The following is a 16,112-nucleotide window of genomic DNA, read 5'->3' as shown; positions in this document are numbered from 1 at the left end:
GGTTGTAGGTTCTTCTCTTTCATCACTTTAAGTATATCATGCCACTCCCTTCTGGCTTGTAGAGTTTCTGCTGAGAAATCAGCTGTTAACCTTATGGGAGTTCCCTTGTATGTTATTTGTCGTTTTTCCCTTGCTGCTTTCAATAATTTTTCTTTGTCTTTAATTATTGCCAATTTGATTACTATGTGTCTCAGTGTGTTTCTTCTTGGTTTTATCCTGTATGGGACTCTCTGCGCTTCCTGGACTTGGGTGGCTATTTCCTTTCCCATGTTAGGGAAGTTTTTGACTATAATCTCTTCAAATATTTTCTCGGGTCCTTTCTTTCTCTCTTCTCCTTCTGGGACCCCTATAACGCGAATGTTGTTGCATTTAATGTTGTCCCAGAGGTCTCTTAGGCTGTCTTCATATCTTTTCTTTCTTTTTTCTTTATTCTGTTCCACAGCAGTGAATTCCACCATTCTGTCTTCCAGATCACTTATCCGTTCTTCTGCCTCAGTTAGTCTGCTATTGATTCCTTCTAGTGTATTTTTCATTGCAGTTATTGTATTCTTCATCTCTGTTTGTGTGTTCTTTAATTCTTCTATATCTTTGTTAAACATGTCTTGCATCTTCTCGATCTTTGCCTCCATTCTTTTTCTGAGGTCCTGGATCATCTTCACTATCATTATTTTGAATTCTTTATCTGGAAGGTTTCCTATCTCCACTTCATTTAGTTGTTTTTCTGGGGTTTTATCTTGTTCCTTCATCTGGTACATAGCCCTCTGCCTTTTCATCTTGTCTATCTTTCTGTGAATGTGGTTTTTGTTCCACAGGCTGCAGGACTGTAGTTCTTCTTGCTTCTGCTGTCTGCCCTCTGCTGGATGACACTATCTAAGAGGCTTGTGGGAGTTTCCTGATGGGAGGGACTCGTGGTGGGTAGAGCTGACTGTTGCTCTTGTGGGCAGAGCTCAGTAAAACTTTAATCCGCTTGACTGCTGATGGGTGGGGCTGGGTTCCCTCCTTGTTGGTTGTTTGGCCTGAGGCCACCCAACACTGGAGCCTAGCCGGACTCTTTGGTGGAGCTAATGGCGGACTCTGGTAGGGCTCATGCGAAGGAGTACTTCCCAGAACTTCTGCTGCCAGTGTCCTTGTCCTCACGGTGAGCCACAGCCACCCCCGGCCTCTGCAGGAGATCCTCCAACACTAGCAGGTAGGTCTGGTTCAGTCTCCTATGGGGTCACTGCTCCTTCCCCTGGTTCCCAGTGCACACACTACTTTGTGTGTGCCCTCCAAGAGTGGAGTCTCTGTTTCCCCCAGTCCTGTCGAAGTCCTGCAATCAAATCCCGCTAGCCTTCAAAGAATGATTCTCTAGGAATTCCTCCTCCCATTGCCGGACCCCCAGGTTGGGAAGCCTAACGTGGGACTCAGAACCTTCACTCCAGTGGGTGGACTCCTGTGGTATAAGTGTTCTCCTGATTGTGAGCCACCCACCTAGCAGTTATGGGATTTGATTTTATTGTGATTGCGCCCCTCATACTGTCTCATTGTGGCTTCTCCTTTGTCTTTGGATGTGGGGTATCTTTTTTGGTGAGTTCCAGTGTCTTCCTGTCCATGATTGTTCAGCAGTTAGTTGTGATTCCGGCGTTCTCGAAAGAGGGAGTGAGAGCATGTACTTCTACTCTGCCCACATATTGTTTGTTTTGCCTGTGTTTGTCCAGGTAGTAAATGGCAGAGCCAGAGTTTTAACTCAAATATGGCTCACTTCAGAGCTCATGATCTTGGCTCTGTAATGATGAAGTATTCTTTTACTAAAGAACAAGGAATTATTAATACACAAAATAATTTCTTACTTTTAGTTTTTCAACTACTTATCATACAAAAAGCATTTATTGATTGTTACGATAATCACCCCACATGCTTAGTGTCTTAAAACAACAACAGTCATTATTTGCTTATAATTCTGCAATGTGAACAGGACTTGATTGCCAGTTCATTTCTGCTCCACATGACATCAGTTCTGGTGGCTTAATTGTGGCTGAAAGATCCAGTACCAAGAAACCTCACTCATATGCTGGCAAATTGATGATTACTAGGAATTCAGTTGGAGCCGTCAGCCAAGGTCTTGATGGTCCTCCATGTGGCCTTTCTACGTGGCTAGGTTGGACTTCTCACAACATGGTTGCTGGGTTCTGCAAGGGAGGGTCAAGAGGGCAAGCATCCAAGAGGATGGGCTCCATGTGCAAGACTCTATTTTCATCATGCCCATTAGTGGACCACTGGCCAAAGCCAGTCAAGTAGCCAATCCCAAAGTCAAGGTTGAAAAGTTCTACCCAAGGAGGCATGGTTCTTTGGAGGCCACCAAAGAAACAATCTGCTAACTTGCTGTTCAGTGCAGAGTTGGAACAAAGCTCTTGGTCTCATCTGTTTTTAGCCTTTTTTTCCTTAGAACTGTGAAGTGATGGCTGACTCATAGATAGTTATTTTTTTAATCACTACTCTTCTGAGAAAAAGATCAGTCATCTCTGTATTGCTCAGTTCCAAATTATTATTATTATTATTATTAAAAAAATTTTTTTGGCCACGCTGTGCAGCTTGTGGGATCTTAGTTCCGCAACCAGTGACTGAACCCAGGCCCTCGGCAGTGAAAGCACAGCAGTGAAAGTCCTAACCACTGGACTGCCAGGGAATTCCCTGTGTTGGTCAGGATAAGCTAGGTGTCTAGTAGGAATAACAAAAAAATACCCAAATTTAACTAACTCAATGCAACAAAAGCTTATTTCTTTTTCTTGCTGTATTCCCAATGCAAGTCAGAAGGGAAGCTCTGCTTGTTATATGATAGTTCCTCAGTGACATTGGCTGATGGAAGATTGACCTTGACATATACCTAAGCAGAGGGGAGAGAATGTGGTGAACCGTGCACTGGCCTTTAAAGCTTCATCTGGACATGGTATATGTCACTTCCATTCACAGTTTGTTGGCCAAAGCACATCATATGGCTACACATAACTTCAGAGAAGGTGAGGAAATACAATTCTACATATGCTCAGAAGGGGATGGCTAGAAATATTTGCTGAACAGCGCTTTCATGAGTTGAATTATGTGTCCCCCAAATTCATGTGTTGAAGTCTTAACCCCTAATATCTCAGAAAATGACCTTATTTGGAAATAGGGTCATTGCAAAGATAATTAGTTAAGGTGAGGTCATAGGGTGGATCCCTGACCCAGTGTGACTGGTTTTCTTATGAAAATGGGGAATATGGACACAGACATGCACAGAGAGAGAACACCATATGAAGATGAAGGCAGAGATTGAGGTGATGCAGCATTAGCAGAAAGGAACACCAAAGATCACTGGTAAACCACCAGAAGCTGAGAGAGAGGCAGGGAACAGATTCTCCCTCACAGCCCTCAGAAGGAACCAATCCTGCGGACACCTTAGTCTCAGACTCATAGACTCCAGATCTGTGAGTCAATGCTTCTGTGTTGTTCTAAGCCACCCAGTTTCTGATACTTACGGCAGCCTTAGCAAACTAACACAAGCACTAAGGACTACCACAATCTCTAACCTCTCTCCTATTTTCCCTTTAAAATACTAACTTTCTCTTCTGAGTTTTCCTTTCTGTTCTCCTTCTGCACATATTGTGTACTTGGGCATTAGTATTAAAGAACAACCCATTTTTCCAATTTAAGACTTTGAAGTTATTTGCAGCTCCTTTTTCTTTTTTGCTTCTAATTAGAGTCAGTTTCTGAAAATATTTCTCCACAATGTTTCTTGCACGTTCTTATTTTTCTCTCTTTTAACATAAGCCTTGTTGCCTCTTGCATGGAGAAGTGATAGGTTTCTACCTCTACTTGTCTCAAGTCATGCCCTATTTCTATTCACTTTACGTATGTTTTCAGAATAGCCTACTTTGAACACCAATCTCTCTATATCATTCTGTACTTGGTCTAATGTGTCCCGTTATTTCCTAGTCTAGTTTTTACATCTCTGGACTTATCACCTCTCACCTTCTCTTCCTCCATAACTTCTTTCTCAATTTTCTGTCTAACCCAGAAGAATATACCTGATGGTTACCCATTACTATATTCATCTCGGCAATTTTACCTCAGTGCTTTTGTCTGACATTTTCTATATGGAATGTTCTCCCCAATAATTCATGTCTTTTGTTAATAGTTTTCTCAGAAATCACCTCCCCAGGGAAACTTAATGGATAATACCATCAATACTACTCTTAACCTTCTCAGCAGTTATTTAGGGTACATTATTATTATTACTTTGATCCAGGCATGGTGCTAAATGGTCTATATGAATTATTTAATATAATTTTCTTGCCAGTACAATAGATAGTATCATTCATATCTTTTAGACAAAGTTTCAGTGAGGTTGAAACCCACTGAATCTTTTATAACTAGTGAAAGTGGTCATGATTAAAAAAAAATCACTTCAGCTATAATTTATATAAAATTAAATGCACCAATTTTAACAGTACGGTTTGATGAGCTTTGGCATATGTGTGTGTATATTCCCTATAATCATCACTCCAAACAATATATAGAATATTTTCATAGCCTCAAATGCTTTTCTCATACTGCTTTGAAACCAATTCTCCATCTCCAGGCTCATGACCTGATTTCTGTCACTATTGGTTAGTTTTGCTTTTTCTAGAACTGCATGTAAATGGAACCATGCAGTATATTCACTTCAGTTTTTGGCTTCTTTTGCTCAGGATTATGGTTTTAAGATTCATTCATTTTGTGTATGCATTAGTAGTTCTTTCCTTTTAATGATGAGTAACATTCCATTATATGACATGCCACAATTTCTTTACTTATTCACCTGTTGAATGCTTTTGTTTCCATTTTTGACTATTTTTAAAAATTTGACTTTTATTGGAGTATAGTTGATTTACAATGTTGTATTAGTTTCAGGTGTACAGCAAAGTGATTCAGTTATACATATACATATATTCATTCTTTTTCAGATTCTTTTCTGATATAGGTTATCATAGAATATTGAGTAGAGTTCCCTGTGCTGTATGGTAGGTCCTCGTTGGTTATCTATCTTATATATAGTAGTGTGAGTATGTGCATCCCAAGCTCCTGATTTATCCCCCCTTCACATTTCCCCTTTGGTAACCATAAGTTTGTTTTCGATATCTGTAAGTCTTGTTTCTGTTTTGTATATGTGTTCATTTGTATCATTTTTTAAAATTAGATTCCACATATGAGTGATACCATGTGATATTTGTCTTTCTCTGTCTGACTTACTTCACTTAGTATGATAATCTCTAGGTCCATCCATGTTGCTGCAAATGGCCTTATTTCATTCTTTTTTATGGCCAATATTCCATTGTATATATGTACCACATCTTCTTTATCCATTCCTCTGTCGATGGAGATTTAGGCTACTTCCATGCCTTGGTTATTGTAAATAGTGCTGCAATGAATATTGGGGTGCATGTATCTTTTTGGATTATGGTTTTCTCTGGATACATGCCCAGGAGTGGAATTGCTGGATAATATGGTAGCTCTATTTTTAGTTTTTTAAGGAACCTCCATACTGTTCTTATAGTGGTGGTACCAATTTATATTCCCACCAGCAGTGTAGAAGGATTCCCATTTCTCCACACCCTCTCCAGCATTTATTGTTTGTAGACTTTTTTTTTTTAGAATGATGAATTTAGTTTTGTTTTATTTTGTTTTTTTTAAAATTAATTAATTTATTTTAATTTTTTTTGGCTGTGTTGGGTCTTCGTTTCTGTGCAAGGGCTATCTCTAGTTGCAGCAAGCGGGGGCCACTCTTCATCGCGGTGTGCAGGCCTCTCACTATCGTGGCCTCTCTTGTTGCGGAGCACAGGCTCCAGATGCGCAGGCTCAGTAGTTGTGGCTCACGGGCCTAGTTGCTCCACGGCATGTGGGATCTTTCCAGACCAGGACTTGAACCCGTGTCCCCTGCATTGGCAGGCAGATTCTCAACCACTGCGCCACCAGGGAAGCCCCGTTTGTAGACTTTTTGATGATGGCCATTCTGACCAGTGTGAGGTGACACCACATTGTAGTTTTGATTTGCATTCCTCTGATAATTAGTGATGTTCAGCATCTTTTCATGTGCTTTTGGGCTATCTGTATGTCTTCTTTGGAGGAATGTTTGTTTAGATCTTATGCCGATTTTTTTGATTGGGTTGTTTTTTTTTTTGACATAGAGCTGCATGAGCTGTTTGTATACTTTGGAGATTAATTGCTTGTTGGTCACATTGTTTGCAAATGTTTTCTCCCATTCTGAGGGTTGTCTTTTCATCTTGTTTATGCTTTCCTTTGCTGTGCAGAAGCTTTTAAGTTTAATTAGGTCCCATTTGTTTATTTTTGTTTTTATTTTCATTACTCTAGGAGGTGGATCAAAAAAGATATTCCTGTGATTTATGTCAAAGAGTGTTCTGCCTATATTTTCCTCTACAAGGTTTATAGTATCCAGTCTTACATTTAGGTCTTTAAGCAATCTTGAGTTTATCTTTGTGTGTGGTGTTAGAGAATGTTCTAATTTAATTCTTTTACATGTAGTTGTCCAGTTTTCCCAGCACCACTTATTGAAGAGACTGTCTTTTCTCCATTGTATATTCTTGCTTCTTTTGTTATAGATTAATTGACCATAGGTGTGTAGGTTTATTTCTATGGTTTCTATCCTGCTCCACTGATCTTTATGTCTGTTTTTGTGCCAGTACCATACTGTTTTGATTGCCATAGCTTTGTAGTATAGTCTGAAGCCAGGGAGTCTGATTCCTCCAGCTCCATTTTTCTTCCTCAGAATTGCTTTGGCTATTCGGGGTCTTTGGTGTTTCCATATGAATTTACATATTTTTTGGTCTAGTTGTGTGAAAAATGCGATTGGTAATTTGATAGGGATTGCATTGAACCTGTAGATTGCTTTGGGTAGTATAGTCATTTTGACAATATTGATTCTTCCTGTCCAAGAACATGATATATCTTTCTATCTGTGTCATCTTCGATTTCTTTCATCAGTGTCTTATAGTTTTCAGAGTACCAGTCTTATGTCTCCTTAGGTAGATTTATTCCTAAATATTTTATTCTTTTTGATCTGATGGTAAATGAGATTGTTTCCTTAATATCTCTTTCTGATCTTTCGTTGTTAGTGTATAGGAATGCAAGAGATTTCTGTGTATTAATTTTGTATCCTGCAACTACTGAATTCATTGATGAGCTCTAGTAGTTTTCTGGTAGCATCTTTAGGATTTTCTATGTATAGTATCATGTCATCTGCAAACAGTGACAGTTTTACTTCTTCTTTTCCAATTTGGATTTCTTTTATTTCTTTTTCTTCTCTGATTGCCATGGCTAGGACTTCCAAAACTATGTTAAGTAAAAGTGGTGACAGTGGGCATCCTTGCCTTGTTCCTGATCTTAGAGGGAATGCTTTCAGCTTTTCACCATTGCGAATGATGTTTGCTATGGGTTTGTCATATATGGCCTCATTTCTGACTATTTTGAACATAGCTGCTATGAAAATTTTTGTTGAAGTATTTGTGTTTACATATATTTTTCTCTTGGGGAAATATCTAGGAGTGGAAATGCTTGGTCATATGATAAGTATACATTTAACTCAATAAGAAACTGCCAAAGTACTTTTCAAAGTGTTTACAGTATACTATTTCACATTCCCAACAACAACATACAAAAGTTGTAGTTGTTTCACATCCTTGCCAACACTTGGTATTGCCAGTCTTTTAAATTTTAGCCATCATGTAGTGGGTATGTTGTGATATCTCATTATAGTTTTATTTTTCATTTTCCTGCTGTCTAGTGATGTGGAGAATTTTTTATATGCTTCTTGACCATTTCTATATCTTGTTTTTAGAAGTGTCTGTTTAAATATTTGGCTCATTAAAAAAACTAAGTTGTTTGACTTCATATTGAACTGGAAGAGTTCTTTATATGTTCTGGGTGCAAGTACTTTGTAAGATATATCAATTATGAATATTTTCTCCCAGACTGTGGCTTACCTTTTCATTTTCTCAATGATATTTTCCAAAGAGCAAAAACTTTAATTTTGTTGAAGTCTAATTTATTTATTTTCCTCTTATAGGTAGTGTTTTTCGTGTCCTGCCTAAGAAAAATTTGCCTTCCCCAATGTCATGAAGAGGTCTGGTAAGTTGTGTCTTTCAAGACATTTGTTGATTTCATCTAAGTTTTCAGGTTTATTGGCCTAAGTTTGCTGAAAATACATCTTTAATATCATTAAAAACTGTGAAGGGCTAAGCTTTTACTCTACTTGTAAGTTAATGAGTTGCCTGCTACAGCTGCATGGATGCTGGCAGAAGACACAAGACTCTTGGGTCAGAGATGAAGGATAGTTTATTACTTATAGCAGTAGCAGTAATTAGAGTATTAATACTTCTTTACCAGTTTCCAGAATCTAGTTCCCATAGGGTGACGTAAAGAAGGCTGGATGACACTTGCACATGCAATATGTTGTATTACAGGAATCAAACACCAAGTTTAGGAAATCCAAAAAGTTTTTCTTGAGTGGTAATCATACCTGCCCTTTGTTCCAGAGGGAATCACTATCTGTATCTTCCAAGGCTGCAAGAAATCCCTAACCCTAACCCTAACCCTAACCAACCCTAACCCATCATTAGAGAGTTCATTAATTAGCCTAAAAGGTACCAATTTAATATATTTAATAAGTACTACTATAGCCCTTATTAGTTGCCAGACACTGATCTTAGCACTTTGTAAACATCAACTCATTTAATTCTCATAATGACCTTCAAGGTAGGCATAATTAGCACCCCTATTTTATAGATGAAGGAAAAGAGGCACAGAGAACTTAAATAATTTGCTCAAGGTTATGTGGCTAGCAAGTGGCACAGCCAGATTTGAGCCCAGGTGGTCTGACTCCAGAGCCTACATCCTCTAAGATTATACTGTGCTGCATCTGTTAGAAATAAATTTTTGTTGGCGAAGTAAGCGGTATTTAAGATATGTTTGTTGACTAGAAATGATATGCAGATACCTCTATAAATGTTGCATAAGAATATTATATCATAATATTATATATTAATAAGAATTAGGAAGCCCATCAGCCTAAAACTCTTTAAAAAAGCACTCAGTCCATTTAGTTCAGCACTCTACCACTTAATGGAAGATTCTGTTGTCTGCTCCAAGTAGAAGATTAGCTGATTCTGTTGCTAAAATATTTTCATGTCTGTAATGCTTGTGAGATACATGTTTGAATGTCTAAAGGACTTCCACCAAGCTCCAAGATTGTATGGCATTTTTAGTGCCTACTTACTAATAAATATTTGTATTTGTCACAATATTTGGCCTGAGATTTGCTTTCATTATAGTATCCTACCTGTTAATAAGACTGTAGATAGAGTTCTCATCTATTATTAATTTCCAGAGATTATAGACATCTACCAAAAAGAACCAGAGAATTCTGAAAGTCTTAACAGGCTTAGATCAGTTAGCAATGCCAGGTTTGTCTGACTCCAATGACTTATGCTCTTGTACAGATTATAACTAGGTTTTAATACTTTATTCTGTACTTCCTTTAGAAAAAGACAACTCATTTATTTTGTTTTTGAAAGGGTAATACACACACATGGCAAAAAAGTTCAAACTGTACAAATGGCTAAGCATGAAATGAAACTGCCCCAACCATGCCTATCTTTCAGTCCTCCTCTGCAGAAGAAACCGCCGTCTTTATGTATTCTTCCAGAAGTATTCTGTGAGCATGTTAGCATATATTCTTGATCTATTTCTTAATTGTTCTTTATGTGTCATTTCATGTCCCCAAATACATTTTGTGTTCATTAATGGAAGACTATTAAAAATTTTTTTTCCACACTGCTCAATGTTGTTTCTCAAAAAAAAAAAAAAGCATATTGCTGTTTTCTGTTTGGGTAAAATGAATAATCAAGAGAAAAGAGAGTTGGATTAAATTAAGGATTATATTCTGGTGTCCAAGTAGCTGAAAACTTCAGACTCATAAGTGAAATCATACACACACACACATACACATGCACACATACTAGAGTGGTTAACTTTGAATAAGAAGGACATCAATTTATACATTATGACTCTAGACCAAATATCCCCAAACTTCAGTGGTTTTGGTTCCAAATAAGGCCATGCTTGCTTATATATTTATTTTGTTAGCTAGTTGATTTCCATCTGCACAACCTTTAAAACTCCCCAGTCATTCTTGGGATTCACTTGTGCTCCTAACACCCGTCTGGTGCTATTCCATTTAACTCTCCCTGTTGAGAGCTGCTGGCTGCAAGCTGCTTTCCAGTGGCCTCTGTGGGAAGGCTGCTTCTCTAGCCAGCATACTTTCTTACAGTGCTCCCAAAGCTGCAACATCTCTGCCAAATCTGACTGAATTCCTCTCCATTTTTATGGCCACATTGGAGCCATGTTGTGTTATTTACAGAAATGATAAAATGCCCTTTCCCCAGCTCTGCCTTGGACATTGTTAACCTGGCACCAATCTCATGAAATTCCTTCTGCAAACAGCCACTTCAACTTTTCTCTGCAGCCCTTTTCTCTATGATAGCTCAGACTGAATCTTGGGGGCAGGCTGTAAAAAGGACTAGATATTATCCTGTGTCTTTGGTCCTCTCTGGACCCTGGACTCCACATATAAAACCATTCTTTTCTATCCCTATTTTCCATCTGGCTCCCACAAATGGATGCTGAAGCTGGGCGGTGTAGGGATGGGTGTTGCCAACCAAACACATCTGATCTCAGCTATGTAACATTTATTCTAGTTATTTAGTGGAAATATAGAACATGATTTACCAAAATGTGGCTTCACATCCTATTTGATGACATTTAGAACTCTATATTTTGGGGTATCTCTATAACATCAACGTTTTTCTTATTTTTTTCAAGGGAAGGATCTTTGAGCACTGGACTGGAAACAACTGTGTTTTGGTAGTTCACATATTAACTATTATGCTGAAATCAGTGGAGACATACTCTGAATACTGATTTGACAGAAATGCTTCACTGATTTTACTAGCGCTGAGCCAAATTCATTAACAGCCTGGATTCATTAGGAAGGCACCATTAATCCAAGGAAAATAAAAAAGATTAAATTCTTTTATTGTATTTTATAAAGCATTACACATTAATCAGAATTTAGTATGTTTGGTTTTGAGACTACTTCCATTTCAGCTATGAATCTTACAGAGAACACATTTATTAGTTTACTTACCAAATATTTATTTGTGCTAGTCTCTGTGTTGAGTTTTGTAGGATTATGTGAATTGCAGGATGGGATTTTAAAATCCTCACCCTTTCATAGGTAGAGTGCTTATACCCTTCCCTCCTGGGGGTTCTGGCTTATTCCATACTAGAATAATAGGAAATGGTAAAAATGGGCAAAAAGACAGAAATTCTTTAGAATCAGAGCTATGCAATCAGATGAAGAGGCTTCATCTGGCTCTAGTCAGAGAGAGATAATTTCCCTTTGTTCCTTCTTTCTGCACACAAGACCAGGCTGAGGGGATGGAGAAGTGGAATTAGAGAAGAGGGGCAGGTGGGTAAGGAATCATGGGAGGAAGAGAGAAGGGGAGAAGCTGGCAAGAAAAAGGGACTGCTTGACATTCTTCTGAGCTGGACTCAGTAGGGACAGGCTGTGGCTCCAGGGAAATGTAAAAGGCTCTTTTCACCATCTCTAGAAGCTGGGTTTATTCCTGCTCTTTCCTTAATACAATTTATTTTTGGGCAATGTGCTTATCAGCTGAGGCAGTGCGAAGGGATCTTAGGGGTCTTTAGAGCCATCAAAATCTCCATCAGAATCCCAAAGCCACCTAAGCAGCCTAAGTGAAAACAGTGTGCTAACCATGCAAATGCTGCTTCCAACGAAGTCTCCTGTGTCCTCCCTGCTCCCACAGCCAGATTGCTAAACCCCTTCTTTATAGAAATTCTGGAGCCTACTGCTTTTGCCCTTCCAGCATTCAATGGCACAGCTAAAGGATTACACGGTATGAATAAAACACAGCCCCTTCCTTTCAGGAACAAATAATTCAGAAGAAAGAAATGACAGCTGAAATAAATACAGCTGAAATAGCTAAAATAAAATCAGAAAGTAACCCTTGGTAACTTCTGTTGTATGCTAGGAACAGTGTTGAAAAAGAAGGTAGAGATTTGAGAATGTTGTGAGCTTGACTGATTTGAAGTACGGGTCAAGGGGAAGGAGTAATTAAAACAACTCCAAAGTTTTGTATCAGGTTGATCTGAAAGTTAGTGATGTTGTTAATAGTTAGTGAGTTGGTGTCTGGGGGGAGAACAAGAGGATCTCCACTAGGGAAATGTTGAGTTGAAGGAATGAAGGGACAGATGGGTGGAGATACAGGAGGGCATCTAAATGTTTGAGTATGGAGGTCAAAAGAGTGTTCTGAGCCAGAGGCATGGATTTGGTGTTACTGAATATGGTGAAACCTGAGCTCTGATTAGGATAGTGGATGGTGTTACCGCAGAGAAGGGGCTGACCATTCTGTTTAGCAGGTTAGAGGAGGAAGAAAAGATACAATTGAAACATAAAAGAACAAATAAAGTTTTACCAAAGCCAAATGAGAAAAGAGAGAAAGAAGAGGGAAGGAATCGATTGTGTGAAATGTGGCTGAGAAGTTAAAAGGGGTGAGTGTTCAGGAAAGTCCATTAGACTTGATGACAGGGAGGTTATTGGTATCAGAAGAGTGGATGGGAAAATGGAACCAGATTGGGTTGGAATGAGGAGTGATGAGTAGAGAGGAAGTAGAAGGAGTGAGTGCAGATTTCAAAAGGATTGTTACAAGAATGAATGTCTTGCATGAAGGCAGATGTTAAAAGTTTGTGTTATCTATATTTCAAAGCTCACCAATGGTGAGCAAGAGGAGCAATTAAAAAGGGTTTTAAATGCCGTAAAACAATAATTTGTCTGTCAGAAGACAGTTGGAGTCAGAATTCTTTTTGTGGAGAGAGAAAGGTTAAATCATTTGTGTAGGGTCAAGTAGTGATCAATGTATGCAGAACATTTTTAAAAAATGAGGCAATGGTGTCTTGATCCTGTATGTGCCTTATCTGAATTGCTCTGAGATCTCAAAGGTATGTGCTATACCTTCAGGGGAAAGTAATTTTATATTATTTTATAACAGGGATAAAAAGGTAGTTTTGATATCCAGTTCCTTAATCCCAAATCAGCTAGCTAAACTATTCCTTTTCCAGAACTATATTTTAGAGAGTAGGTTTCCAAGGTCTTAACACTTATTAAGAAATAGATCTTGGTATAAATGAGGTCTTTTTTTTTTTTTCAAATACCTTAGATTTCTGGAAACAATTAGAAGACTAATGTAAAAGAAACTTAATTAGAAAAAGAAAAAAGTCCTAAATGTTTAGCTGCTCTTCTGGGTCTTCAAGTTGAATTGCAAATATAACTTGATGAGAAGAATCTAATTTGTCATAATTAGTTAGAAGACACTTAACATAGCTCTAGGATAAATGTAAACTAATTTAAAACATAGGAACACATATCAAGCTCATGTATAGGGAATATTGATTTTAGTGAACTAGTTTTGGTGTCTTTAAAATCCTCCTTGTGAATTCTAATCCTGCAATTAAGAGTAGGTCAAGAATTGCAGAGGGCAAGACTATTTTTTTAGACTGACATCACATGGAGAGAGAACCTAGCTGGAAACAGTCTGAGAATTCTTCAAGAACAATTTTAAAGCAAAAATAGTCTCACTCTTGAACTTTATAGCACATGAGAAAGCTATAGTACTCATATTAATCTTTTTTTTTTCTCTAAGGACTAATTCAAAGTACTGAATAGATATGAAAAATGTCATTCCCCATGAATTTACAGTCCAAAATCTACAGGATTTTGAGTATATGTCAATTCGGAAACATTTCCATTGCCCTATCACACAGAGATGACAGATATCTTAAGATATCAATCAATCACTTAATTATTTTTACAGGGAGGCAGGGATTGGCTTGTTCCTCCAGTATGCTACACTGGCGCAGGAAATTGTTACTAAGGGCATCAGGTACCCTCTTTACTACGTTGTGACCTGGCAAGGTTCTTTTCTGACCATCAGTTTCTACATGTGAAAAATGAGGAAATGTGCATCTCACAGGATGGTTGTGAAGAGTAAATGAGGACACAGATGTGTGGCTCCTGGCTCAAAGGTCACCATTTTGGTGAGCATTTATTTCCTTTTAAAGTAAATAACTGAAAACAGAAATGCTAAATAACTTCACTTAGCAGAAGCTTTAATTAAACAGCCTACTTTGTGCCAGCACTGGAACCTTGTTCATGGATTTCCATTCCCCATGTGCCCTGTTGCTACGGAGTCCAAACTTTCTTTTTCACATAATAAACGAGACTTCCCAGCTATTAGGTTGCACCATATGAAATTGCTGGTATTCAATACTTTTGACCTATTAAAAAAATGACAGTTTCATATGATCCTATCTTATAATTCTATTCAGACTATAAAGTCCAACTCAGATCCCAACATCCAATGTGAGATTGGAGAAGGAAAGCCCCCAGGACACAGCCATTTTTTCATGCCACATTTCCTGTACCATTTATTTGGACACTTCTTGTATACTATTTTGTATTGTTGGCAATACTTTCATATGAATGCGTCTTGCTTTCACAAGTATTTTGTATATTCCTTGAAGGTGTTCATTGTCTATTCTCTACTATGGTACCTGGAATTATGCATACCACATAATATTTGCTGGGTAAATTTTTTTATGATGCTAATAGTAAAGAATAATCATAATTATTGACCTGACTGCTCTGAGGATAAAAAATTTATACTGTGCTTTCTTCCAGCATTTAACCTTTTCATCCATGTGTCTAACATCAAAGAAGGAAATTTCTTTGGTTTTGAGGAGTCTTTTAGTGATAATATATGTAATGATAATGCTGTCCTTGATACACAAAAAAGTCTGCTACTGATCAGTAGTGCAGCACGAGTCTTAGGCTGTTGTCCCACTAAAGGTCCTGGAGTCCTGTTAATCATTATGGTTTCCCTTTAGGTTCCACTTGGTTGGAGAGCTAAGAGAAGTAAGATGTTAGCTAAGATGATGAGGAACCACGTTAAATTAACTAGCCCACGTGGGGACTGATCCCTTGTTCTTGGTATGATTTATATTGTACTTTAATCAACAGACAAAGATGAGCACCAAATAAAGCTTATTTTAGAAACAAAAATGATATTTTTCTTGGGGATTCTAATCTCCTATCTTCAGCAAGAAATAGGGAGGGGGAATCAGGGTAGTTGTATGTCCCATAGGGCAGGAACTGGCAGAAAGATTCTCTCTTATGTAGAGTTAGGTTTGCTAAATCTGAGGAAGCAGGCACAAATCAAGAGCTGAGCTTCAAAGTTAAAGGAAAAGGTCTGAGTCACCAACATGAGGAGAAGGGCTTAAGCCAGGGCATTGTTGAAGTTTGAAGGGTCAATGAACCACACACCTTTCTACTCTGGGTTCAGTTTTACTAGTAAATATGAACTTGAAATGTGACTGTCCCCAAGGTCTAAGTAGCTTCCTGCTCTTTCTCCCAGTGAATCAGACTGGTTTGGTTTAGGGCAGGCAGAGCAGCTGGGCACCTACCTGCAGGGCAACCCCTGTACTTCATGCAGGCTGGGAACAGGCTGATTATAAGAGAAGAAGATGCACAGAGGAGGACAGGCCACCTTCCTACTTAGAATACCTCCTCTTGCAATCTGAACCCCTAGTTATGTCACTTTTCTTCCTATGTGGAGAAGCCAGTGAGAGGTAGAGAGAAGGGAAGAAATTTCTCCTTAAAATTCAGTCAGTGTAACAGCTCCCAGTTTCAAGGCTGGCAAAAGTGTACAGCTAGGGGGAGAAACTGCCTTCCCCTCTCTCCAACCCAATGCGAATGAACTTGAAGGATTGAGGAGAGAGGTTAAATGTCAAACTGGCAGGCAGTCTGGACAAATGCCAGAGAGAGTGGGTCGGCTGCAGCCAGCACTTATGGGCTTCCTGAGGAATGAATGTGGGTACCTGGCCTCATAATAAGGGTCTGAGACAAAGCAGATGCCGGGAGTGTATTGAATTTTCACTTTGTTGTTTCAGCATCCCCTTAAGGTTAA

The 16,112-nt window shown here is 38.5% G+C and overlaps 1 long non-coding RNA gene across 1 annotated transcript in view; it reads left to right on the top strand.

Annotated features, from left to right (window-relative positions):
- Positions 1–1,033: 1,033 nt before the first annotated feature.
- Positions 1,034–16,112, top strand: part of LOC137775619 (uncharacterized) — a 260,849-nt gene continuing 245,770 nt past the window's right edge. The window contains exons 1-2 of the long non-coding RNA XR_011076049.1: positions 1,034–1,193; positions 8,082–8,139. This is a non-coding gene — a long non-coding RNA (uncharacterized lncRNA). The remainder of the gene's footprint in view (positions 1,194–8,081; positions 8,140–16,112) is intronic.

The sequence above is a fragment of the Eschrichtius robustus genome, chromosome 13 (assembly GCF_028021215.1).
Source record: "Eschrichtius robustus isolate mEscRob2 chromosome 13, mEscRob2.pri, whole genome shotgun sequence".
Taxonomy (NCBI): Eukaryota; Metazoa; Chordata; class Mammalia; order Artiodactyla; family Eschrichtiidae; genus Eschrichtius; species Eschrichtius robustus.
The sequence above is the reverse complement of the archived record's forward strand: the minus strand, read 5'-3'. Positions and strand labels throughout refer to the sequence as shown.